Raw genomic sequence first — 27,281 nt, forward strand, 5'->3', positions numbered from 1 at the left:
TTCAAACCAAACTCAGATAATCCTGCTTGATTCCAAGATATGTCCCAATGCCACAAAATAATAAATTATAGAAATAAAAAAACGTTCTGCTGGGTTTGCTGGGTTTCACACCTAGCTCAGGTCATTCTGCTGAAGTCAACAATACCAGACGATTTTGCGAAAGTGTTCTGTACATTTTTAGAAGTCGCAAAACGTTCAGAAGTTTAGGTCGTAAGGCCTATGTAGTAGCGGCTACAAACAAGTTAATGTCTTCTGTCAAAAATCTTCCCAACAGATCCTCAAATGCCTGTCAAGATATGTGATCCCAATCTTGCTACATTCCATCATACTGAAGGTCATGAAAAACGTTCTTGAGTTCGACGAACTTGGTACCTCCGAGATGACAGTGAGCAATCCGGATTGTTTCGACCTTTGTCAACAGGTTTATCCACCGCTGCCATAACGCCCAGGAATTTTCGTAGATTTCTTCGTGTCACCCACAATTGGAAATTCTGGATGATGATTTTGCCGTGGATGATAATCGGCTAGAGCAACCCAGGAGGATCAAAAAACTTCATCATACAACTTGTGACGTAATGGCGGTGAATAATTACCGCCGGTACCTCCAAACATTGTGCAGCAAACTCCTCCTCGTGTCGGTTTTCACAAACTGCGTCGATCAAGGTGAGCTTGTCGATTCGAATATTGCCACCTCCATGAATGCTTTGAGCGTTTGATAGGACTTTGACCAGTGGAACGAGAATATCCGGTACTGACATCAACTGAGAGTTAAGGCTAGCGCTTCTCACCATCGCTTCAGCGTCCCCAACGAGACGGATATTTCAGAGCTTTTTTGTCAGTTCTTCGGTGGTAGCGAAGTTTGCGTTTTAGCCTTTCTCGTATACTATTTATTGCCGAGTCCGTTCTCTAGCTGCTTTGGAAAAAGTCGTCGATCGTCTGTCTTCCACAGCCTTTCAGTTTCAAAGTGATCGCCGACTCGTCTCGTTGTACTCTCTAATGGTCCTCGAGCAAGTTTCTCTTACGGTCACTCCTGACGGAATCCAAGTTTCAAAGTGCTCACGTTTTTGGAGGCACACCACTCGATACGGAAGCAACGCACAACTGTCATTTTTGTTGATTTAGTTTTGCTGCGTCGCAGCATGCGTGAAACAATTGTGCGTTGCTTCCGTATCGAGTGGTGTGCCTCCGAAAACATGAGCACTTTGAAACTTGGATTCCGTCAGGAGTGACCTTAAGCTGTGGTATCACCACCACCGATTTTTTCAATGCATAGTGGCCCTTCAGCAGCTCACGTAGGCCGTCGTTGGTGATGTGCTGATGGTAGCCAATATAATAGGATACACTTAACGGCGTAGGTTGCTGCGTATCTGATTATAGAAATGTTTCACACTCAATCACTAGGGACATATTTCAAATCGCCTATGAAACATTTCCATAAACAGATTCACAGCAACCTACGCCGTTAACTGAATCCCCCTAATATCTTGGCCCATACGCTGTTCAATCGAGCTTGGTTCAACCCGTGATTGGTTCCATTGGTGCACCCACCTTCACTTTCATTTGAGAAAATGATTACTTAGATATTATTCGCTCCAATGATCAATTGTGACTGTCTGTCGTACGACTCGATCGACGTCCTTCCCATGTGCTTGTTCACCCAACCAGCGACTTAGATTTTCTAACAATTCCGTATAATACCCTACCAAAACCTGTTCAAGATCTGGGAATATGCGAAATTGTTAGATTCTTATACAAAAAATGTAAGCTCAGAAACAAATATTGTGTGAAAAGATTTCAAAATTGTAAGGTTTCATGGCTTGACTTGACTTGATGGGCTCTTCGATGAACCTACGCCAAATGGAGTATCCTTCTCCACTGGACTCGATCCTGGGCCAATCGCTTCCAGTCGCCCTGAACATTGAGCACCATCAGGTCCTCTTCAACTGCGAAAAGCCATCGTGGTTGCGACCTTCCACGGAGCCTGTGGCCTCTTCCGGGTTCTCTGCTAAACATTATTTTCACTTCGCTACGTGTCCATCCCTGTAATTTGTCGTGTTGTATAGGCTCAATAATATCCAGCCTTTTATACACCTGGAACAACTCGTGATTCATGCGACGCCGCCAGATACCGTTCTCCTGTTTACCGCCTAGTATTGTACGCAGCACCACACGCTCAAACACTCCGAAAGCTCTCCGGTCTGCCTCCTTTAACGTAATATGGTGCAGAACTTCATAAAGCTGCTCACTGCCATGTTTGAGAAGTTCAGCCGGGAGCCTTTTTGTTTTTCAGCTCTTTAATAGCTTTTTTAACATCATCTAGTGTAGGCGACTCTACAGTAGGGTGGTTCAAATTCTTCTTCTTCTTTTTGGCATTACATCCCCAGGGACAGAGCCGCCTCGCAGCTTAGTGTTCCTTAAGCACTTCCACAGTTATTAACTGCGAGGTTTCTAAGCCAGGATACTTTTATGCCCAGGGAAGTCGAGACAATTTCCAATCCGAAAATTGTCTAGACCGGCAATCGAACCCAGCCACCCTCAGCATGGTCTTGCTTTGTAGCCGCGCGTTTTACCGCACGGCTAAGGAGGGCCCCTGGTGGCTCAAATTAGTATGGAAAAAAACATTTTTCAATTTTTTCGATGGGCCTCTTATTCTATTCTATTTGATGCCCTGATGCTCAGGACAAAATTTCAGCCACATAGGTCAACGTTTGGGCAGTGCTAAACTCGTTGGAAGTTTATAGGAGAATGTATGAAGAAACATCGAAAAACAGTGATTTGCGGTTAGATGGTACAATTTGCGATGAAGAACTATGATACTCATTCAGATATTGAAGAATTTAATTCAGCATTGTTATGCTGAAAACCGCGAAAAGATTAGTGTTTGCCCGGCGAAGTTATTAGCATTTCTCTGCAGTGGGGCTCGATCAAATTTCGTTTCTTTTACCTATGAAAAGAAATAAATTCACCCATACAACACTCCAGTAAAATGCTAATATCTTTGCCTAATAAACCCTAATTTTCTCGCGGTTTTTAGCATAACATTCTGTTTTTAATTCTACGAGAACAGAATGAGTATCATAAATCTTCATCGTAAATTGTACCGTCTAACTGCAAATTACTATTTCTCGATGTTTCCGCATACATTTTTCCATATAAACTTCCAACGAGTTTAGCACCGCCCAAACGTTGACCGATTTGGCTGAAATTTTGTTCAGAGCATCAGGGCATCAAATACAAGAGAATAAGAGGGCGGTCCACCGAAAAAAAGTGTTTTTTGAGCCACCCTACTTTACAGCTTGCCCATCGTCGCTAATATTTATTCTGTTCGCCGATACACCGTCACACCGTCATTCCACTATTGTTTCCACCTGGCAGCCACCGTTGTTAGTCGTTGCACATGACGGAAGATGGCGCTGTCTTTCTCCGCACGCCATTGACAGACTCATAAAACCTCCGCATATCATTTTGCTCCTGCGCCTCGCTAATCACTTGTTCTTCACACTCTTCTTTCTTCCTGCAGTGGGTTCGTTTTTCGGCTGCTTTTGCTTTCTTGTACCGATATCTATTCGATCGGGTACCCGACACCAACATCACTATAGAACGGCTCTTTACAATAGGTGACCGAAAATATTTTCACGACATTTATGCAATATTTTACACTTATTTCGAAGATTGGTGGCTTAAATGTGTGAAATACATGTTTTACAGGTCATTTTTACTTCTAAAGTCTCCAAACTCCCTGGAATATAGCCATTTGATCTCCATTATGTATATATATATATATATATATATCTTTTATCTACGAAGGTAATGTACATGTTGCAGCAGTCTATTGATGTGTATTTTACTTTGGCACATACCAATAGTATTCAAACTAGGACATTGTGTACTGGTCTGAGATGTACATACAGATGTCGCCCAAGGACTTCATGGAATACAGGCCTTTGCACAGGCGTAACTCGTTGACTTCGATAATTTTTTTTTCAATTGGTTTAGACTCTCAACCTTTGAAACAAGTAAAGGCAATACAATATAATGCTCCAAGAGAGGTACACACACTATTTTCGTTTTGACGAACTCAGTATTTTTTTGACGAGATTATAACAGCTGAGCGCTCGGTGATCTGTTCGGTAATTGAAATGATAGCTGATTGTTCGGTAAAATTGGAAATTATGTGAGCTGTCAAAAAGTACCGATAGGATTGCTATCGTTTGGCGACAGCTCAGCACATTATTTTGAAAACCGTTCGTCAAACTTACTTAAATGTCAAATGTCAGAAGCTGAGTAGTCCAGTACATATTTATGACGGAATTCGGTAATTTTCTAAGGTGTTTTGGTGCTCAATCCACCTATTGGTATTTTTTAACTCTTATATAACCAAAAAATGCGAAATATGCGCGTAATGTCTTGTATATAATCATGCGTAATACAACATGAAGCCATTGACTTCCTATGGCCTCAGTAGCATAATAATTGTACAGCAAGAATGGTGAGCACAACGGCACGTTTTGACAAAAAAGACATAGATTAACCTGTCGAAGGGCGCCGCTGCTCTCATTATTAAATCACAGCCTATGGGCGAAGCTAGAGTAAACGCGACGTGCGATGCGACGCGACGCGACAGTGCAATTTGACAGCCTGTTGATAATGTCGATAATGATCGTTATTCTTTTACGTGAGTCGCGTGGCGTTTACTCTGGCTTGCCCCTTAATTCTTAAAACCTAAAATAAATGATTTTAAATTATGAACTGTGAAAGCGCCAATTTTCTAAATCCGTTACCAAATCAAACACGTTTATTGCATATTACATTACATCAGTGGCTTCAAGATTAAATAATTACAGTTCTGTTTAGTTAATCAGATCTTTTATTTATTGATAATGCTTCAACTTAAAACGAACATTTTAATGTCGGGGGTAACGTATTATGTTTAATACGTTAGAAATAAAAGCCTTTTGAAGGCGAACGTGAATCAAATAGAACAAAATTAAGCAATACTTTGCATGAGACGTTCACCTGTCGTAGTTAATTGACCTACTCCTAGAAGAGCATTGGAAATGAACGCATAGAACTGCTTATCTGTAGGCTGACAACTAGTGTTGAATACTATCATAGATTCACAAAGCACACGGAAGCAATGTTTAAGGTCTGATTCCATTAAAATCTTATGTTGTTTCCATGTAATGGCAGCGGTTGAACCACTCTCCAGAAAGTTTCCCTTGATGTAAAGCATCGGCACCTCATTCGATACTGATACTGATACTGATCTTCAGGCTGTAATGCAAAAACAATTGTAAAAAATAAGCTCGATACTAGATTACTCGATAGTGAAATGGCAATAATCATCAAGCAATCACAAAGGACTATTTAAGTTTGGCCAATTGACTCGCTAAATAATTTCATTAAATTTTAATAATTTGGGCTATCATAAGAAAAAATAAACACATACCTTAATCCATTCTACAATTCCCTTCAGAATGTTATCTTTCGTTGAATCTGCATCTCGAGTTCGCTTTGCTCCACGGCTTGGACTTTTCTGCCGCACGATCATGAGCATTCGAATAAAATCTAAAAATGATATTGTAGGTGAAATTATTTGTCATCAGATTCCAATTAATTTCATTTTACCATCTTTCACGTATTTGAAGAGCTCGCAATAGCGCGATAATAATTTTGGTTGCAAATCATCGAGTTTTTTTGTGAAGTCAGGTGCGTTCGGATGCATTGTACGAAATTCCAACAAAATCTGTAAATAAAAATATGTCTAGTTAAAATGTAAGCTTTTGTTGTTAAATGCTTTTAAGGTAATTATTTTAGTGATGCACGCTTCATGTTTTGAACAACATTTCGAATATTGCACCATGAAACGTTAAGAAACAGAAGATCCCAATGCCAAGTATATATGCTTACCATACAACCATTAAATGCGGTTGCAACCGGATACGTCTCGAGATAGGTGAAGAATGTTTTTTTTAGGCGTAAATCCTGACGTTCATGGAAGGTTAGATGCCAAAGTTCTTCTGCGCATAGTTTCGTATTTGGTCCTGGACAAAGGAATTTTAGTTCTTGAGTCTGTAAAGAAAGTTATTGATAATTTCAGTATACGACAAATAACGAAAATTAGAACGAAAGAGGCCAGTTTATCTCAACCACAAAAAAGACTTGTTCATAAATTACGTAACGCAGGAGTGTGCAATGTCAGACCAATTCCGTTCACTTCGTAACACTTTTTGTATGGATGATTTGATTTATTAGTATGAATTCAAACCTGAACCACTTTCTACCACTGAAACGTTACGTAATTTATTAGTCCATAATACATTACCCATATCAAAATTAATCCATACTAACCACTGCGTCCAGGTCAATGTCTTGTGCTGAACATATTCCTGAATCATTTTCTTCAATTTTGATCTCCTCGACTTGCAGTTTACGTCGGTTGATGATACGATTGCCTGAGGTCCTTGCTAAGTATTCCATATGGTAATGCAAGCGTCCACTGTGGCGATGTTTACCCCGGCCATTGGGATGGAACCACAAAGCTTGCGGCACATCCAATGTTGTTGACGACAGTGCCGGATAAGTGTGGACAAGACTCTTAGCGAGCAAGTTTTTGTGGTAAGCCGACGGACGCCTAAAAGTTTTAAAATTATTGTTTCATTAGATCACAAAAAATGTGAATGAACTTACAATCCAAATGCTAATTTAAGGTAATCACATAGAATCCGTTTAATTGCACTCATACAGCTGTCATTCGGTTTGAGTCCTTCCTTTAGTAGCTCGATGATTTCTCTACCATTTGGAGTGCGTTTGAAAATAACGTTTACGTCAATGATCTAAAACAAAAAATAATAATTTAATGGTTTCTCGTATCATCAGATACATCAATGCAACATAGGGAAATACTACTCAACATTGCTCATACTCTCATATGACTCTTTAGGAAAGAATAAACATGCAAAATACGTGAATCAATAAACTTACTGTTTCTAGAACAATTCCTCTGTAGTCATTACTACCATCCGGCGTTGTTTGCTCGTACTGTGTGTCGTCAGGTTCTTCTACAGAGCTTGGAACTTTATCTAGGACATCCTCGTCACACTCCTCAAGTCTTTCTTCAAGTACTGGATCATCGTAAAATTCCTTCTGCATACGTTGTATGAACTTGATGACCTTGGTGCGAAGCTTAAGACGTGCAAAATCATCGCTGTCTAGTTCGAGGAAAGTTTGCAGGTCGTCAATTCCTTCATTCACTGAAAAGAAAACAGAAAACAGTAATTTTTAAACTAATGCTTTACTAATTTCTAGTCACAGAAAGTACTGATCAATCTCAAACCGATAATTGATATGACGATTAGGAAAAAATGTCGAAGATAAGGTCACTCAAATGAATATAGTAAGATGAGAAAACTTACGGACGACATTGGTCGTTGGAGATGCCGTACATTGAACGGGAATGACAACAAGTATATATTCAGTAATATGACTATAAAGTACACTAGTAGAATGGTTTCGCCGTTCGCGCATTAAATAATTATGGACTCACCACGACAGCTGCGTTGCGAAGATTGATCATGAAAATCCACAGTCAACAAGGTCATAATCACAAACACTTTGGACACAATGCTTTCTAGCGTATAAACGAAAACGGGTAGATGCGTCCGGTTCAATTCACTGGTAATAAACATCCACGACAATCCTATCAACGTAGACCCGGTGTTTTGAATATATCTCACTGCTGATCACCGCGACAAGGATACAAACTGTGATGTGGATACTATGGATATGGATCAGTCGTAACGATGGAGCTGTTGCTAACCTAAACTCTACTGCAATTAACGTTTGTAAACAAACATGAATGACTTACGACGTTTTCAAAAATCACGCGAGAAATGGTCTTCACTTGATTCGTGCAAACGGTGCAAACACCAAACATACTCTAATGTAGACTAACGCAAAATGAACTCCCGAAGAAAATATGACGTTTCAGTGGGTAGTATAATTAACGCAAAATGAACTTTTGTTCGAGTGGCCCCGCTCAAATGTCAGAATCCATTGGGTGAGTGAATTTGATGAACCCCTGCACCAAGATGAATACACCACTAGGTGCTCCAATCTGACAAATTCACGATTCAGCCATCTTGGATTTTAGTATGGGAGAGCCAGCCGGTTTGTTTTCATTTTGCACTGAAAATGAACTTTTCACCCCCGCCGTCTTCTCTTCCACAAACTTGGCAGGTTGGAGCACCTACTACTATATTCATCTTGCCCTGCACAGTGGTACATACCAAGATGAATACACAGCTGTATGTGGTGTATTCATCTTGGTACATACAAGGTGACAAGAAATTTATTCCATGGCTGCTTTGATGAAAACTACCACTCTGTATTGAGTCATTGTAGAATAGTGCAAACAGAAACGGCAAATAAGATGACTTTACTTGTTTATTGGATACATTGGAGAACTTGTGGCTGTTTTTTTTACGAATATGATGAATGAAACAGTGTTTTATAGTGAGGATGAATGAAAACAAGATGCTTGCTTGCCAAATTGAGTAAGTGTTGCTATAACGTACCTTATAATTTATATGAAAAAACTGCGAGGTGATATGAATACTTGTTAATAATCTTGATTGTAGAATCGTCTCGAGATGTATTTTGTAGGATTATCGTACTTCTTCCAAAATGAAAATGTCGTATGTTTAAAAATATCCTCTATACTGATGAAGCTATCTACTTCACTCACTTGAATTTCATAAGCTTGTAAGAATTCGTCGTAGCATACAGTATCGCATAGTCTGAGAAGGATGTATATTTGGCCATCCAGTTCCACTATTTCCCGAATTATGCCATAGGTAGGATAGAAGTGATCATCATGTTTCTTGATAGAAACTACAGTATTGCTTCGTAGTTCGATGCCATTTATAACAATGCTTTTAGGACGGAATACGAAATTATGCTTTTCATCTATGTATAACTTGCTTAGCGTGTTGTCCTTTGGCATTCTTGGCCCAGGTTTGAACTCGATCTTGTCACTGAATGGATTCCCGAGAAGATCCATAATTGTACGGAAACATTGTCGCTCTGCGATGCTTTTGCAGATGTTTTTGAAATTTCGACACGTGGAAGCCTGATTTTTTAACGGTTTATTTTTCTGCTCAAATGGCAAGCAATTGAACTGTTTAGGGCTTCCATTTCGTCGAATTAGCTCAGAGTAGTGTTGAAGATGATGGCTTTTATTGATACGGCGTTTGAAATTTTCAAAAAACAGTTCGTTATATAACCGCACGTGCTCATCTAGCCATGCAAGCATATCAGATGACACAACAGGTGATAGAAGGATCCTGGAAATGTTGATGAGGTGTCCAATCATTGTCATCAATTTGCAGTTTGGTGGTGCTTTATGTCCGAACAAAAAAGGAAACACCCTGAGAAATACGAAATTTTGAGTTGCTGTTTGTTTCATTCTGTGCACACCAGGGGTAGACAACATATCATCTGTTATGTTGGCCATTGGTCGGTTCTTCCGGTCTACATATCCAAAATTAAATGTAGCTATCCGATGATTAATTAAAGCTTTTGTGAAGTTTAAGTCCTTGTCTTTCACATAGCGACTCAACACCAACTGTAGCGTCAATGGAATGATACCTTCGGCCAGGTCATGCATAACGTCAAGTGACCAGTTTTCTGTGATGTGAAAGTTTTGTAGTTCATTCAAAATAGTCCCACTAGCTTTGAGTCCACATTCTGTTGGAGTTTGTTCGCCATTTTGAACAGCCTTCAGGTTAGCTTCGTACCATTCAATGTCTCGCAAAGGACATTCTCTTGTAGGCATTTCATGGAATTCTGGCCTTGAAATGGTACATACTCTACAAAAATATTTCGCACTCGGTCCGAGTAAGCCAAAAACTTCATGAATGGCTAGAGAATCTCCGCAGAATGCTGTAACTGTTGCTTGTAGTAGGAATTTGTCTTCACCATAGTAGACAGTTATACCCTGTTCAAGCTTCTTGAGGTCAGCTACTAGAGGTTCTAGGATTTTATTATAGCCGTATTTTTTAGCGAGACTGGAGAGAACAAACATTGCAGGGAAAATCGTACTGGGTGAACTGTTCCAATTTGTAGGAAAATTTTGAACTTTGAAGCAGATGTTTGATATTTTGTTCTTCCCTGCTCGAGAACTAAAGGCGTTACCTAGTTCTATATCGTCCTGGTATAACGAAAGCCGAATAACATTAGGATGATCTTTGAAATAGTTATTACCTTTGAACAGGGAACCCGTCCTGAAAGAACCGTATTCAGGAACTTCTGTTGAACTTAAAGACTCTGTTTCACAGAGTAAATTCCGGTTATGCGTAGACCGGAAAATGAGTTTGAGAGTATCAATTATAGGAATATAAAAAAATGTCTCATTGACACATATTTCTTTTGGAATGCCCTGTACATGACTCGTTGTGGACCGTTTGCCAACGCACTTCGGTTCAGGCTCTGGAATACTAACAGCCATCTTTTTGAGAAACGACTTAGGGGATATCCATAAAGTACGTCACACAAAAATAGGCGATTTTCAACCCCCCCCTCCCCCCTTCGTCACACTTTTTGTAATACACCTCTAAAATTTTTGTATGGATCGTCACGCTGCTCTGAACCCCCCCTCCCCCCTAGAGGCGTGACGTACTTTGTGGACGGCCCCTTACGAAGAGAACTCGTTTTCACATCTACAAATAGATCCAAATTTCTGAATAAATTGAGATATTGCTGCGCTTCATGACTGTTTGTTTCAATTCCATTTGTTTGCAGGAAGCTTACTGTCTTCACTTCGAAAAACTCAGAAATTTGCCAGATGATATTTTCACAAATTTTGATGGTTTCTGAAACTTTTATTTGGGGAAGACCAACATCACCAGCTAAGCGACAGATACTGAGCGAGGCTGTTGTTCTAATCCCCTCAAGCGAAATAGTTTCATGATTCGGAAGCTTGTGACTAGCACTGCTGGTTTCAGGGGCTCCTTCAAAGTTTTCATTAACAGGGGATTGTCCGTCTTCAAGATTCATACAGGAAGCTTCCGAATGCAGCGGATGCTTCTCTTTTATATGCCTTTTGAGAGAATTTTGGTACGCATACCGCATATGACACCCGCTGAAAGTGCAGTCATAAAAAATTGCATCCTTCCGGAAATGCCCGTTTTGGATATGCCAAGATAAGTGATGTCCCAAACCTTCGACATAACCGGGAACTGGTCGCCGGCAGAAGAAGCAAATTATGCAATCGTCTACCATGGTCTACGGAGAAAACAAAATGTCAATGTGGAATTGTACTCACATAGTATTTCCTTCGCTCCTACTTCGCAATGATCGAGACGTTGAAAAATAGTGTCCATTTTTCACTAAAAGAGATTTTTCAATTCGCGTACGATTTTTGAGCTTTGTAACGTGAACTCGTGCAGATTAGTCAAAAAAGCAAAATGGCGGCCTTCGACAGAATTGACAGATAAAATTACAGTTCGTTCGGCAAAGTTTAACGAAAACCCAGTAAAATTACTTATATTACCGATTGCTCAGTAAAAGTATTACCGAAGTAAATTGATAGCAGGGGAGAATTTCAAATTGCGGAACACTTCGGTAATGAAGATAGCAAAGTACAGTAAATAATTTTAGAATTTACCGAGTTTCAGTTATCTATATTGATGTTTTCAGTTAATGTAGTTAATATTGCGGAATGTTCGTCAATTTTATAATTTTGACGGGCAAACTCAGCTAAAAAAAGTACCGAACATCGAGTATGCGATTAAGTGTGCATGAACTGCATGTAATAAAGGTTTCAAGGTTTACAAGTATACTGCAACATTTATTTATTTATTATGTTCATGAACATCTTCAAAAAAATACAGTACCGGTTATATTCACACAGCTGCCAATATAACCGGTAGATTGCTTTGCAAATGCTTCCTAACATTATAGATTTTATTAGCTCTTGGCAGTTTATCGCAACCAGAATGTTCCAGAGCCGGTGTATTAATTAGTTCTTCGTTAACATCTAATGTTTTACTCAACACATTTGGATTCGAAAACTCTCGTTGACATATGTTCCCAGCTGTATCTGATCTTGCTCCACATTGCCTTGGCTCCGAAGCTATCATAAAGCCTTTTCTGTATAAGCTGTTTTCCTTTCAAGCGGGTAATGGAGTTTTCCATAAGTGTCTCTATCTCTGTCTCTTTCCGTGGGTAAATAATCTAGGAATTTGAAAAAGGATTTACACTTTTTTAAACTCTTAGAATATTTACCCTAAGAAGTCCATTGTTTTTCATATTTACTTAATTCATTACATAATAGTTGATGGGCTGTCTCTCTTCGTGAGCCAATGAGCCAATGGAGTATCGTTGCGAGTTGTATAAGCCAACGTGTACACACAGCCTATCACGAAGCCTATGGCATCTTCCAAGTCATATACTCTCTCTACTTTTGACGCATTTTTAGCACATGTATGAAATAGGTATCCAGCCCACCGTAGTCTGCCGAATATTATAAAAATTCTTAAATTCAGTGTTTCATAATTATTGATTTCGAAAAAAGTGATCGGAATCGCAGATTTGCAGCAATAAGCAGCTGGATCTGGGTTGAATGCATTCTGTCGTCGTCTGTTCTGAAAGTCGTAGTTGTGGTCCCTAAGCGAAACTTTGAGAAATTTTTTTGTGTGTAACATTTTGTATGAAATAATTTTTATTTTTTTCATCCGGCCATTTCAGGATGTTCCGCATGTTACCTATTATTGTTACCTGTTATTCGCTTGTCCTTGAAATGAGCTTTCAGAAACTTTTTAAAGAGTTGGAAAAGAGTTCCTGTAGTTGAAGATATTGGCAGTTGAACAATGCATTTGTTTTTCAAAATCTAAAAAGTGTTTCTTATGCCTATATCTTGATAACCATATGACTTAGAATGCTGATATTCTGAGGTTTCATGCTCCGAAGCATTAGCCTTTAGTAGGTTTACCTAAATTATGTATAGAAGAAAGTCGATTTTTGATTTTCGGGCACCTGATTCCCCATAGTGCAACATCCGGCTTCTGGCAACGTTCTTCTCGTCTGTCACTCTCTGACACTCCTCATCGAACCAACCCGTCCTGGGTCGCCTCTGTGCAGTGCCTACCACTTCTCGTTCTGTTGTGCTTTCTGCACCATGGATCGACTCCCAAAGATCGTTGATTGCACTTATCCGTTCGTCGTGCTTCTAGCGATACTCAGCCGATACTCCTTCCGCCGATAATCGCTGGATATTGTAACGCATTGTTTGCTGATCTTTCGTTTGATACAGTTGACAACCGTTTTCGAGTTTTACTGATAACGAGGTAGTGATCAGAGTCAATGTCCAAACTTTTGAATGTCTGCACATCGATAACGATAACGGTGCATTTGCTGAGCGCGCATCCACGTGGCCTCGACGTGTATTATTTTGACAGATCGTAGTGACATTTAGAAAACTCAAATATCCATCTATTAGTTACACTCACTGAATGAATTTTATTTGTTTGTTAAAAATGTGAAAAATAAAAGAGCAGATTTTTTGCCAACTGTGTAGGACATCTCTGTTGATGGCCATCCCTCTGGCAGCAGCGAAATTTACTTGCCGTAGGCCGTTGACATTGGTAGCGGAGTGAAGGCTCTCACTGCTGTATATGGGACGGAAAAAGTCCTCTCTACCGACCAGAGCGTTAGCGTCTCCGATAATAATTTTCACGTCATGCTTTGGGCACTCTCCATAGGCTTTATCAAGACATTCATAAAACGTGTCCTTCACGTCGTCGGATGTATCGCTTGTCGGTACGTAAACTTTGATTTAATTTCGATAATAAAAGCTAATTTCAATATTCATTTACAATTGATTTTGCTGAAGACGTCCAAGACTTTTGAATTTTATCTCAATTTAATCTCAAAATATCCATCCTACGTTACATCCTTTTGAAGGATGAGACGGCTTGAACTCCACGTCTACGTTGGCTTCGCAACAATGTCCATAAGGAAATCCAATCCGTCAGCATTCACAGCGTCATGTCTCCTCGACCCCTTCCAGTAGTGGACTCACTCGCGCTTTACCCGATCCTTAGATAGCTCAGCAACCAACGATTTGATTAGCGGCGGATTCACGAGGTGTTGCTGAAAAACGGCTGCTGCAAGATGGCCGCATAGTTGCTCCAACGTATTCTCAAATGGGATAAAGCTCCGAAGGTTACCCGGCATACAAGGGTTTGGGCGACTATAATACCGATGCAGCTTTTCCAGTACCCTTGGTATCGACTCCGGCAGTGGTAGCTGATCCGACACCATCTTAAGTACGTCACATTCGAGCGCTACATGAAGCCACATCAGGTTGTCGTGGTTCATAAACGCTTATGTCAGCCCCTTTCTCGCGCCCAGACTCGGTCCAGTAAGTTGTTGTCCTAGCCCATCTTTGCTTTCTTTCACCACCCGCTTCATAATCTTCCGCGAATCGCGCAATTTGGTTCCCTTCTCCAGTGGTGAGCTCCGGCTCAATAATTTCAAAGAAGACTTTATCATCGGCATTTTCGTCCTCCTCAACGCTGTCCACGTCGTCTTCTGTAGCATTTTGACGTTCTTCTGGGTCAGCTTCCACCTTGGGCACCTTGGATGTTGAAAGATCCGCCATTTCCATGCCCATGACCGCCAATTGCTTTTTAAAAGTCTTCTGGCTCGCCTTCATTCGCTCCATCTACTCCTTCTTCTGCTCCGGCACGCATTTGCAGCTCCATTTTCGCTCAGTTTCATTGTTCCGCAACTGCATTATCACTTCCCAATGCATACTGCTGATTCTGTCACTTCTCCAGTGCACACATCTTTGCTTCCACACTAGAAGCGTCCCATAGGGTATCGTATACGTGCTGGATTTGTCGAATTCAACGGCTACTTCCTGGCTACGGGTATGATGCTTCTGGACGATCTTATTTCTTTGGGGTTCCTTGGACATCTTCTGACAGGCCGCATTTGTACAGATCCACTTATTCGAAAAATTGCCGTTTGCATGTTGAAAAGAAACTTCAACACGACTGTAGAAAGCATTTATTTCGCTGTACAACTCTTCTCTCATCTATGTGTTGTTCTAGAAGTGGCCCGCCCCAGTAACATTTTGGTTTTGTATTGGTTTTATAACACCCTTGTTGAGTAAATTATGGTCTTCAAGAGTGTTATAAAACTTAAAATGTTTCTTGGGAGTATTGTGTGTATGTAACACAATATATTATGTTAATCATTTTAAGCTAGTAATTATAAATAGCGTTTTGATAAATAAATAGAGACTCATATTATGGATTTGGAGTTAACAAGTCACACGTAAATTGATCGTGTCTTTCATTTTCAAAAGCGATGACTATTCCTGGCTATCCGTTCGGTACAGTTTTATGAATTCAGTTATTTCGCCTTGCACGAGCATTTCATGACACTCTCCCCACACGGTTGCTGAATTGTGAAATATTCTCAAGGGTCGCTCGTCGACAGTTCGGCCGGGCTCCGTGTGCAGGGGTGATGTGTATGGAATGCTATGCTTCTCCTGCTACCGCCAGTGTGGGTTAAGTGGGTTGGCTAGTTATGAGTTTTCGTTCTGGTCTCCGTCCGTGTGTCTCGGGATGGCTCGGACCGAAATTGCGAAGCACCGCAAATCTATCTCGTTAAACTTGTGTGTGGCGATCCTTGCGTCCGTTCTGGAATATCAGCAGCAGAGTTTTCTCTGTAGTTACTGGTTTTTTATGAGGGTGACCGTCGTCGGAACGTGAGGTGGGTGGTGCTGTGTTTTCCCTTATATCTCTCTTTCTGGGTTGAAACAACAATTCAGTTGTTTTTTTATCTACTTCATTCTGACCGGAAAACTGAAGGGCTATCGGAACTTTTGGAATGGAGAACAAGACATGTGGGGGTGAGTTTTGTTGCACTGAGTGTTGTTTTTGCTACATTTATTTCCTAATGAAATTGACTTTCTCGGCAGTTTCTAGTGGAAAATATGTTATCAGACAGCAGTGCACTTGAAGATATAATCTGTTTGTTTGAAATTCTAAAAATCTTTTAGCATCTTAGCCAGTAGGACATGTTTTCACACGATTTATTTTGTTACTGACTTATATATACAAATGATGAGTTCACAAATTTGTATATCCTAAAAGTCTTCAAGGGGATAAATAAAAAATTCCCTTACATTTTTTCCAGAAATTTTCTTACTACCCTCTTGTGACTTTTACTTTTTTGTATTAACTATCGTGTTTTTTTTTAATTTAAGTAAGTTCATCGCGACCCTTTTGCGAATTACCAGAACTACGCGATGTTTCGAAACATAGTCAGAGCTGTGAAATCTTGGAAATCGAAATTAGGGCGTTTTCCTTCAATTTAGCTGGAGTCAGAGCCTTGGTCTAAGACTCCTGAAAAACTATGGCAAATCATACCATAAAATACTTTGAAAAAAATAATTGTTGAGTATTTTTTGTGTGTAATAATAAAGATCATTAAGTACCTATTTGGAATAAAATAAGAAAAATAGAATATGCTCTATTTAGATTTACACAAATTTGTCAAAGTTGAAATTGTGTAAATAAAAGTCCTCACTGGCTGAACAGTTTATACTTCCGATAAACAACGAATAGGCCAAAAAGTTCCCGTCTCACTCCGTGCTTCACTTTATTTGCAAAGGACAGTGCAAACATATATGTGCCACCCGTTTCAACCCCTACAAAACCACTAACTGAAACAGGGCCCGGTGGCGATGGTGGTCAGGGAAAAAGGTCGTTTTTCGGAAGGATTTTCTGCCCACATCCCAGATCGCATGACATGCATGGGGGAGCATCGTATAAAACGAACCAGAATTAAAAGTGCAAACAATATTATTCGAGAGTCATCCTTAAAGATAATATTGCTTAACAAAATTTCCATACAATTGCATTGTAAGTTGGCAAGCTATTGCTGTGATTTTAATAAATGTACAAGACCATGAACGAACAAACGCTTTTTCAATACCGTCACATTTTTACAATATACTTTTAGTTTTTATTTTACGTATTGGCGAAGTGAATGTGATGAAAATCTATAATTTTGATCATCCAAATTTTGACGCAACATCTAACAATTTTGCTGAACTTGTCTGTAATGTACCTTGCGTATCCACGCTTATTCATGATAGAATGAGATAAGAAAATGCATTGTTCCTCGCCAGATTTTTGATCTTATCCTGTTTTCAACAACATTTGAACAATTTTTTCTCAAATGAGGGATTCGGCACGATTCCATTTCAATGTCAAGACGATGGAATCAATTCAACAAATTAATCGAATTCCAAATCATAAAATTAGTCAAAGTTGTTTTCAAATATTCAAGTCAAAGTTGCGATTCACCTCCCTTTTCTCATTACCAATTTTCGACCATTTGCTGTCCGCTGTGCTGTTGATTCCGAGATGCTTGGGCTCCCTATATGTGTACGAAAACCCAACCCGTGTGTGAATGTTTACCGGTGTGCGGTATTTTTACAGCTCCCGGTTTTCCTCCGTCGGCATCGTCCCTTTTCCGTTGGACAGAGCTGGCCATAAAATGGAAAACTGTTACTTGCGTCGGTCTGCATACCACTGGCTCGGACCGTTTTGAAGTGTTATGGCAGTGAACGAACGAACGAACGAACGAATGGCCGGAATGGATATCTCAGTGGGCGGGGTGGATCGGCCGAGGTGTTGCCATTATAAGGGTGAGACCGAACACGGAAATGGTCGGCATGTGTTAACAAGATACCGGGAATTTTTGTGCCCAGATAGATGAATATTGAGATTTCCTTGGGATGTTGGTTTGCAAAGATGGGAGGTGGGGTGTAGCGTCGGTGGAAAAGGATGGATGTGTTGCTATGAGAATCCTTTTTGGCTCGCTCGAGTTGTCCTTTCACGTTTTCTTGATTTCCTTTTTTCCTTTTCCGGAATATGTGTCCTGACCGTCGTGTGGGCATGGCAAGGTACAGCCCGAAGGTGGAATGTAGGAGGGACAGCAAATATTTTATTTAATAGAAATAAATGGACAAGGGTTCACATGTTTCGTCCTACGTGTGTCCTTTTTCCGTTGAATTTGATCCAGAGGTGGTGGTGTACGAGGGAAGTGGGACAAACGGTAGAATGGACCTGGGCCAAGGGACAGCTAGAAGAGCAAAAGTTTGTGCGTTGGGAAATCGATGGGATACGGTCGGTTATCTGCAGTGTAAAAATGCAAATTTAATATGATAATGGAGGTATTTCAGTTTTATGACGGTCAGAAGGTTTTATCCTGTTAAGTTCATTGGCGCAGGGGATTTCAAATGCTGTATGTATTAAAATTCCTTACGATCTATAGACAAGACTTTAATATTGAGGAAAACTGTATTTGGGAAGTAGTGTGTAGATAAGAAACCTGAAAAATATGTCAATAAACAAATTATTGACAATCATAGGTCCCTCGAGCTATAAGAGCGGTTCATTTCTATGGTTTACATTTTAAACAGATTATTTTATAGATAGACGGAATTTGATAATGTTCAGTTACTTACAGAACTCATACTCAAAACCTGCAGCGTGCAGAATGTTTTTAGGCGTTTAAGCAAAATCTCTATTGGAATTTGCTGTAAGCTGTAAAAATTCAGCAATGTTATATTTGCCGCGTTCCTATGTCTATTTTTCAAGGATCTCAACAAAATACTATTGTTCGTTATTAAGAGAAAGAGTTAACTCTAGAAATAAATAATTAGTATTCAATTGCTTATTACAATTCAAATATTGAATACTTATTAAGGCCCGCTTAGATAAATTAATGTTTTATGTCAAATTCTGAAAAATTAACAAAGAATAAACTATAAAAAGTTTAAGACTTAAGAAAAGTTAAATAAGAGCATTCGAATGAAACGGTCATTTTGAAAATTTGCTAATTCTAGACCAACATTTGAAAAGGGCGTAACAGCCAAAATTTATTCCTTCTGATTCTTCGTCTACATACATAGCTGTACATGTGGACGAAGAATCAGAAGGAATAAGTTTTGGCTGTTACGCCCTTTTCAAATGTTGGTCTAGAATTGTCATATACAAACATTACTTGAAATCTGGAATTTATCTGGAAATTTAGATGATAAAGTAAGAAAAGTAACTTTTGGAAAAGGGATGGGCAATTGGGGATCAACTACCGATCCTAAAGGAAAGGGAATTTCTTTCCCAAGCCAACTAGAAAGCAAGTTAGACGCGTTTTTGAGGTCTGTAAAAGTTAGTAGTTATCATCCTAAACAATGCAAAGTCGTGCATCAAATGCGCTAGTGGTGAAAGATCGAGTTCCGAAAAGGATCAGTTAGCTAGAACGTTATTCTCTTTCCCAATTTCCTGAATAGGACCCATAGGCTTTGATTAGGGGTCCTCCTTAGCCTGTGTGGTAAGACGCGCGGCTACAAAGCAAGACCATGCTGAGGGTGGCTGGGTTCGATTCCCGGTGCCGGTCTAGGCAATTTTCGGACTTTAAATTGTCTCGATTTCGCTGGGCATAAAAGTATCATCGTGTTAGCCTCATGATATACGAATGCACAAATGGTAAACTTGGCTTAGAGACCTCGCAGTTAATAACTGTGGAAGTGCTTAATGAACACTAAGCTGCGAGGCGGCTCTGTCCCAGTGTGGGGATGCAATGCCAATAAGAAGAAGAAGAAGAAGAAGAAGAAGAAGGCTTTGATTACTTAAGGCCTCGTGGTCAGCTCCGTGCATTCGAGGATGAAAAGTGCTAGGTCTCGAAAGAAAAGCTGAAGTCCTACGAATCCCTTGCATTAGTGTAGACGAATCATTGGAGAAATCCACAATAGCGAAGCGCACAGTTCCAATCCTGTAGTTCTGCAGATTGGGTTGGGAAAATGATAAAACCAATTGGTTTAGGAATTACATCCATCGATGCCTTATCCCGGGCAAACGCCTACATTGAAAGTAAGGATCAAACCCACCATCGACTTATCCAGAGAAGCGCCAATTTCTAAACAAAAGAATCACATCTACCATTGCCTTATTCTGGGCAAACGCCTATATTTGAAGAAAGGATAAATCCTACCATCGGCATCGCCTTATTCCGGGCAAACGCCTATTTCTAATAACGAAATCACGACCTTCGTTGTGTTATTTCGAGCAATGTCTGAACATCCAGAAGGAAACACATTAATCAACTGGGCAAACCATGATTCCGACGTCTTTTCAACGTTTTTACCGATCGGAGTAATTCTCACCACTGCGGTTTGATTCAAGAACCACTCAGTCAAACAACTACAGGTCGGACTTGATTATCCGGAGTATTGATTTTATTTTCACTCCGGATAATCAAATCACTAGAAAAAAAATCAAATCTGCAATTAAATATGAAAAACTTATGTTTTATTTTATTTGCAATGGTGTAGTCAGAATTTACTCATAAAAAATCCTGATTAATCCACATAACGGTGACTTTCTGGTGTATTATGAATAAATATTATTTTTACCATAACCTTTGAGTTTATAGTCCGGCCCAGCCAAGTTTTAATGTGAAATGATAAGACACGATTCCCATTCGAATGCAACTTGTTGGTTGAGAATAGGTTCCAAAAAATAGCTAAACTATTTACTCGCTTTGTGTACAAAATATAATATTTTGACCATTATTTCTGCACCCAAAGTATGATCTAGTCAATTTTCAACAGAAAGCAATGGAGCTTTCGAGTCAATTGTCCGATCTATCCCATTTTCGATAGGAAACGATGTGAGGACTCCCCCAGACCTAAACGATTTCATCGTCGCAACGGTGACAACGGGTCTCCAGTAGCCTTGAGAGCAAAGGCGTAGGATTGCCAATCCAGAGATTTATTATTTATTAGAGATTTATTCATTACCAGACTAAGGCCGGAGTGGTTCGAACCCAGGTATAGGGCGTTTTGCTTTGATGCCGCCGGGACACGGGTTTTGCTAGAGTTAGTGATCGAACTTTCTATGAGTGCTTAATGTTGATCATTGTTGGATTAGCAATATCAATGGTTTCTCGAGTGATACTGTTGCATCGCATGGATTGGTGGTGAAACCACTGTATTGCCCTGTTCCTATAATAGTTTGAAGCTACAATGTTCGTTTCACGGTCATTTGGTGTGGTGTCAATATGCTGCATATGGAGGCGACTTGCACTGATACAGTAAGGATCAGGTTAGCCATGAAATTACGTGAATTTGGTCTTGTGTGTTGGTGCGTGAAAAAGAAGGTCCCCCGCGCGTTACACAGATAAAAATATGTTGTGCATTTAAATGTATTTTCATGCACATATTTGGAGCATGCAAATAAACTTAATATTCAATCGTTTTCACCCTTCTTTTAAATCAAAATAAATTTAAACTGTGCTTGCTTGTAAAATTCAATCAAATTTAATTGAGTATTTAAGAGGTGAGCCAGCTAAGAGCTAAAAACCTCTCAAATAAAGACAAAAAAAAATTGAGTATCGAATGTTAGTTCGTTTGATGAGATAAGCTGCAATTTTACACGTCGTTGAATTTTCAAAATTATTTGCTGTGTAAGTAGTAGTAAGTCCGCAAAACGTCCTCCACCTGATAGATCCACCTTGCCCGCTGTGCACCTCGCCTTCTTGTGCCCGTCGGATCGTTGTCGAGAACCATGTTCACCGGATTACTGTCCGACATTCTGGGTACGTGCCCAGCCTACTGCAGTCTTCCGATTTTCGCGGTGTGAACGATGAATGGTTCTCCAAACAGCTGATGCAACTCGTGGTTTCCTTTCCTTTCCTTTCCTTTCGAAAACTGACGTAGGCTTTCTCCATCCTCTCAAAGTTACGTGCAATGATATCAATGTCGTCGGCGAAACCAAATAACTGGACGGACTTATTGAAAATCGTACCACTCGTTTCAATCCCTGCCCATCGTATTACTCCCTCCACAGCGATGTTGAATAGCAGATACGAAAGTCCATTACCTTGCCGTAGCCCTCTGCGCGTTTCGAAGGGACTCGAGAATGCCCCTGAAACTCGAACTACGCACATCACCCGATCCATCGTCAGTTTATCTGGAAATCCGTGTTCGTGCATTAGTTGCCATAGTTGGTCCCGATCGATTGTATCATATGCGGCTTTGAAGTCGATGAATAGATGATGTGTGGGCACATTGTAGTCGCGGCATTTCTGCAGTACTTGGCAAATGGCGAACACCTTGCCCGTGGTGGAGCGTTCGCCCATAAGACCAGCCTGGTACTGCCCCACGAACTCCCTGCAATTGGTGCTAGTCGACGGCATAAAATTTGGGAGAGTACCTTGTAGGCGGCGTTCAGCAATGTGATTGCGCGGTAGTTGCTACAATCCAGCTTATCGCCCTTTTTGTATATGGGACACACGACACCTTCCATCCACTCCTGCGGCAGAACCTCATCCTCCCAAACCTTGGTAATAACTCAGTGCAGCGCTCTAGCCAGTCCCTCACCATCGTGTTTAAACAGCTCTCCTGGTAGTTGGTCAACTCCAGGGCTTTGTTGTTTTTCAGCCGGCCGATCTCCTCGTGGATTTCCTGGAGGTTCGGAGCCGGAAGTCGTATGTCCTGCGCGAGTGCACTTAGGTTCATTACCATAGCACCACCGTTGTCTGCCACACGCCATTCAGGTGCTCCTCGTAGTGCTGCCGCCACCTTTGGATTACCTCACGCTCGTTTGTAAGAAGGTTCCCGTTTATGTCCTGACACATATTGGGCTGTGGCACGTGGCCCTTACGTGAACGGTTTAACTTCTCATAGAACTTTCGTGCATTATTAGCGCGGTACAGTTCCTCCGTCTCTTCTCGATCTTCCTGTTGGCGCTTTTTCCTTCGAAAAATCGATTTTTGTCTGCTCCGCGCCCGTTTGTATCGTGCCTCGTTCTGGGCCACTGTGCCTAGTGCAGTGGTTGCGATGCTTCCAATGGCGGATCGAATATCTCTCCAGCCATCTTCAAGAGATGCTGCACCTAGCTGCTCTGCCGTTGGGAGTGCCACTTCCAGCTATATTCCGGGAATTCTAAACAGCTGCTGTGCGTAGTTTTGGACTACTCTACCGTCCGGTAGCCGCCCAATGTTTAGCCGCGGCGGACGACTTCGACGCGTGTTGTACACAGTCGAGAGTTTTGAGCGCAGGCATACTGCAATTAGGTAGTGGTCGGATTCAATATTCGCACTGTGGTAAGTGTGTACGTTCGTGATGTCAGAGAAGAATTTACCGTCGAATAGAACGTGGTCGATTTGGTTTTCCGTTACTTGATTAGGTGGCCATGTGGCCTTGTGGATATTCTGGCGGGGGAAGGAAGTGCTTTGGACTACCATTCCGAGGGAGGCTGCAAAGTTTACTACATGAGCGTTCATGTCATCGATGACGATTTTGACGTACCGCAGTGGGCATCCATCATATGTCTGCTCCATCTGTGCATAGCGCTTCTTTCTCGTAGTCGGGTCACCCTTCGTGTGGGCAGTACACATTGATAATGCTATAGTTGAAGAAACGGCTTTTATCCTCAGCTTGCACATCCTTGCGTTGATTGGTTGCCACCCAATCACACGTTGTCGCATCTTACCCAGCACTATGAAGCTGGTTCCCAGCTCGTTGGTGGTGCCACAGCTTTGGTCAGATTTGGCCCGCTTTCTGCCCTGTCCAGCAGATTTTCTGCAGCGCTACAACGTCGAAGTTGCGGGGATGTAATTCATCGTAGATTATCCAGTCGCAACCTATATAGTGGTTTAAAGGGGCTTACTGTCAAACCCCACCACATCCTAGGCAGGCGCCGCAACTCGCAAATGGCCTGGGGAGGTGTCGTCAAGCCCTTGAACATAGTCCCTGCTGCCCAAAATCCAACCCGGAGATGAAGAGTTCGATTCTCGGTCCGGTCTAGGATGTTTTCGGGATAGAAACTTTCTCCACACCCTGGACATAGTGTATCCATTGTACTTTCCACACAACTTGTGACACAACCCAACACAACTTGTGACACAAGATACATAATCATGCAATGGCGGAAAACAACATTTGAAAAGGGCATAACAGCCAAAATTTATTCCTTCCGATTTTTTGTCTACATATACAGCTTAATGTGTAGATGAAGAATCAGAAAGAATACATTTTGGCTGTTACGCCCTTTTCAAATGTTGGTCTAGAAATATATAGAACACCCCTAGTTCAGTCCTTCCCATTCCAGCTACGTTCATGTTTCTTCAAACACTCATATATTCATTTGAATTCATGAATTTGATATACAAGTATATATATACGAATAGTTCAATATGCAAAACAACTCCCTCCTTAGCCGTGCGGTAAGATGCGCGGCTACAAAGCAAGACCATGCTGAGGGTGGCTGGGTTCGATTCCCGGTGCCGGTCTAGACAATTTTCGGATTGGAAATTGTCTCGATTTCCCTGGGCATAAAAGTGTCATCGCGTTAACCTCATGATATACGAATGCACAAATGGTAACTTGGCTTAGAAACCTTGCAGTTAATAACTGTGGAAGTGCTTAATGAACACTAAGCTGTGAGGCGGCAATGTCCCAGTGTGGGATGTAATGCCATTGAAGAAGGAGAACTCCTTTTTCAAGCCCCTCCCACAACCTAGATACGTCCCATATTTTTAAAATAATCATATTGTATATAATATTATAGAAATTGAAAAAAAAAAATTAAAAAAAATTCGAAGAGATAAAAATACATAATTTTTCAGCCCTTATTCAACTTTCAATATGAATCAATAGGACAGGATTTCGCGTTGAATGCAATCTATTGCAAGTAAATCGGTTGAGGGTAAGTGCATTAAAAGCAAACTAGACTTTTTTACGCGCTTTTTATATAAAAAATGTATTATGGCCATAACTTCCAAGTCCATAATCTGATCTGTCAAATTTCCAATAGGAAGCAAAAGGACAGGATTTCGCGACGAATGCAACTTGGAAATGAGTAAATCGGTTGAGGGTAAGTGCATTAAAATGGGGCTAGACTTTTTCACGCGCTTTTTTATAACAAAAAATATTTTGGCCATAATTTCTGAGCCCATAGTACGATCTGCCAAATTTTCAATAGGTATCAATTAGTCAGGATTCCTCGTCGAATGGAATTTGCAAGTAAATCGGTTGAGGATTATTACCAGATAAGTGAGTTAAACTTTTTGCACTTTTGGTGTGCATACACGCACACACACAGACATCATCTCAGTTCGTCGAGCTGAGTCGATTGGTATATAACACTATTGATCTCCGGGCCTTCTATAAAAAGTTCGGTTGTGGAGCGAACATATAGCCTTTACCATTGGCGTAACTAGCCTCAATGCATAGGGGGAGTTATAGCCCCTTCATCTATTTTAAGCTTCTTTTCGAATATTCTCAAGCATTTAAGCACCTCATTAAGTTATCTTGAAGCCTTTAAAGTTAAAGGTAATGTGATGAATCCGGTCCAACCACCTAAGGCAATTGCGGATCAACCAAACTCATCCTCTTATAGCCCACAGTATCGAAGTGTGGGTGTTAACCTGCCAATGATCTAATTGTAGTAGCGCTCGGCTTTGTCCCGCACACTCGAAGGACAATATGTTATGGATCACCGTCAGGTGTCCACCAAGCCAAAGAATATATTTGCATATTTTTATTAATATTCTATCCATCTCAAATAAAAAAAAATAATGCAACGTTTCTCCAGGCATTCCGACGGGAATCCTTCGAGGATTCCGATGAGAATCCTTTAGAAATTTCGACGGGAATGTTCCAAAGATTCGATTTAGACGGGAATCCTCCAAGCATACCGAAGGGAGTCTCCAGATATTTTGAACAGGAATGTTCCAGGGATTCCAAATCCTCCCGGGAATCGGACGGGAATATTCCAGGAACTCCGGTGGGAATGTCCCAGGAGTTCTAACGAAAATGTTCCAAAGATCTCGTCAAAAATCCTCCAGGAATTCCAACGTTAATGTTCCAGGGATTTCTTAGGCAATGGTCCAGGGATGTAGAGGCAAATCGTCGAAGGATTCCGAAGCAATATGAAAGGGATCCCGAAGCAAATCGTCGAAGGACTCCGAATTAATCCTCCAAGGATTTCGTAAAGAATCCTCTAGTGAAGCTGAGTCAAATCTTTGAGGGATTCCAAAGCAAATTTTTGAGAAATTCCGAAACAAATCATTGAAGGTATTGTGTTCTGCTTTGCGCGGCCGGTAATAAAAATCAGTTCAGTGCGAGATTTCTCTTGTTTCGGACAGCAGAACTATGGCGCGATCGGCCGAAATATTGTGTTCTGCTTTGCGCGGCCGGTAATAAAAATCAGTTCAGTGCGAGATTTCTCTTGTTTCGGACAGCAGAACGATGGCGCGATCGGACGAAATATTGTGTTCTGCTTTGCGCGGCCGGTAATGAAAATCAGTTCAGTGCGAGATTTCTCTTGTTTCGGACAGCAGAACGATGGCGCGATCGGACGAAATATTGTGTTCTGCATTGCGCGCCCGGTAGGCCGGTAGTTAGTTTGTACTACTTTTCGCGCCCGATTCATGGCTAGGTAAAATCACTGTGTATAAAGAATGAAACGGTCGTATCGCTTATCAGAGTGAATCCAGATCCAACGATGCCTACCAATTAACTGATAATCCTTCCTGTGGTTTTTGTGGATACGCAGAGGTAAACACGGTCTTTAAATAGCAAAAAGCACATACTAATATTCCTTCCATCTTCTTAACTGACAAGGATATGGCAGGCGCCATTGTTGATTATTTGAGTCACTGAAGCTTGCACACTGAGAATGATTGAACAATCCCATTCAATCAGTCAGTTGAGCAATTTCACTGATTCTGGTCGATCACGGAGTAGCAACCATAGATATGTGTAGTCAGTCAAAGCTAAGCTAAGCTAAGCTAAGCTAATTCCGAAACAAATCATTGAAGGATTGAAGCAAATCGTCGAATAATTCCGAAGCGATTCGTCGAGCGAGTCGGAAAAAAATCTACGATAAATTCCAAAAAATACCGTTGATGTATTCTGAAGCGAATGATTCCAGAGCAATTCGTCGAGGGATTTTTAAGCAAACCGTCAGAGGGATTCCGAAGCAAATCATTGAGGGATTCTGAGGCAAAACGTCAAGAGTCTTCTGAAATAAATCGTTAAGGAATTCCGAAGGAAATCTCCGAATGATTCCGAAACAAATCTTTGAAAGACTCCGGAGGAATTCCGAAAAAAAATCAACGCGAGATTCTGAAGCAAATTCTCCATGGATTATGAAGGGTATCCTCAACGACACCAAAATGAATCCAGTGTG

The sequence above is a fragment of the Armigeres subalbatus genome, chromosome 3 (genome assembly GCF_024139115.2).
Source record: "Armigeres subalbatus isolate Guangzhou_Male chromosome 3, GZ_Asu_2, whole genome shotgun sequence".
Lineage (NCBI taxonomy): Eukaryota > Metazoa > Arthropoda > Insecta > Diptera > Culicidae > Armigeres > Armigeres subalbatus.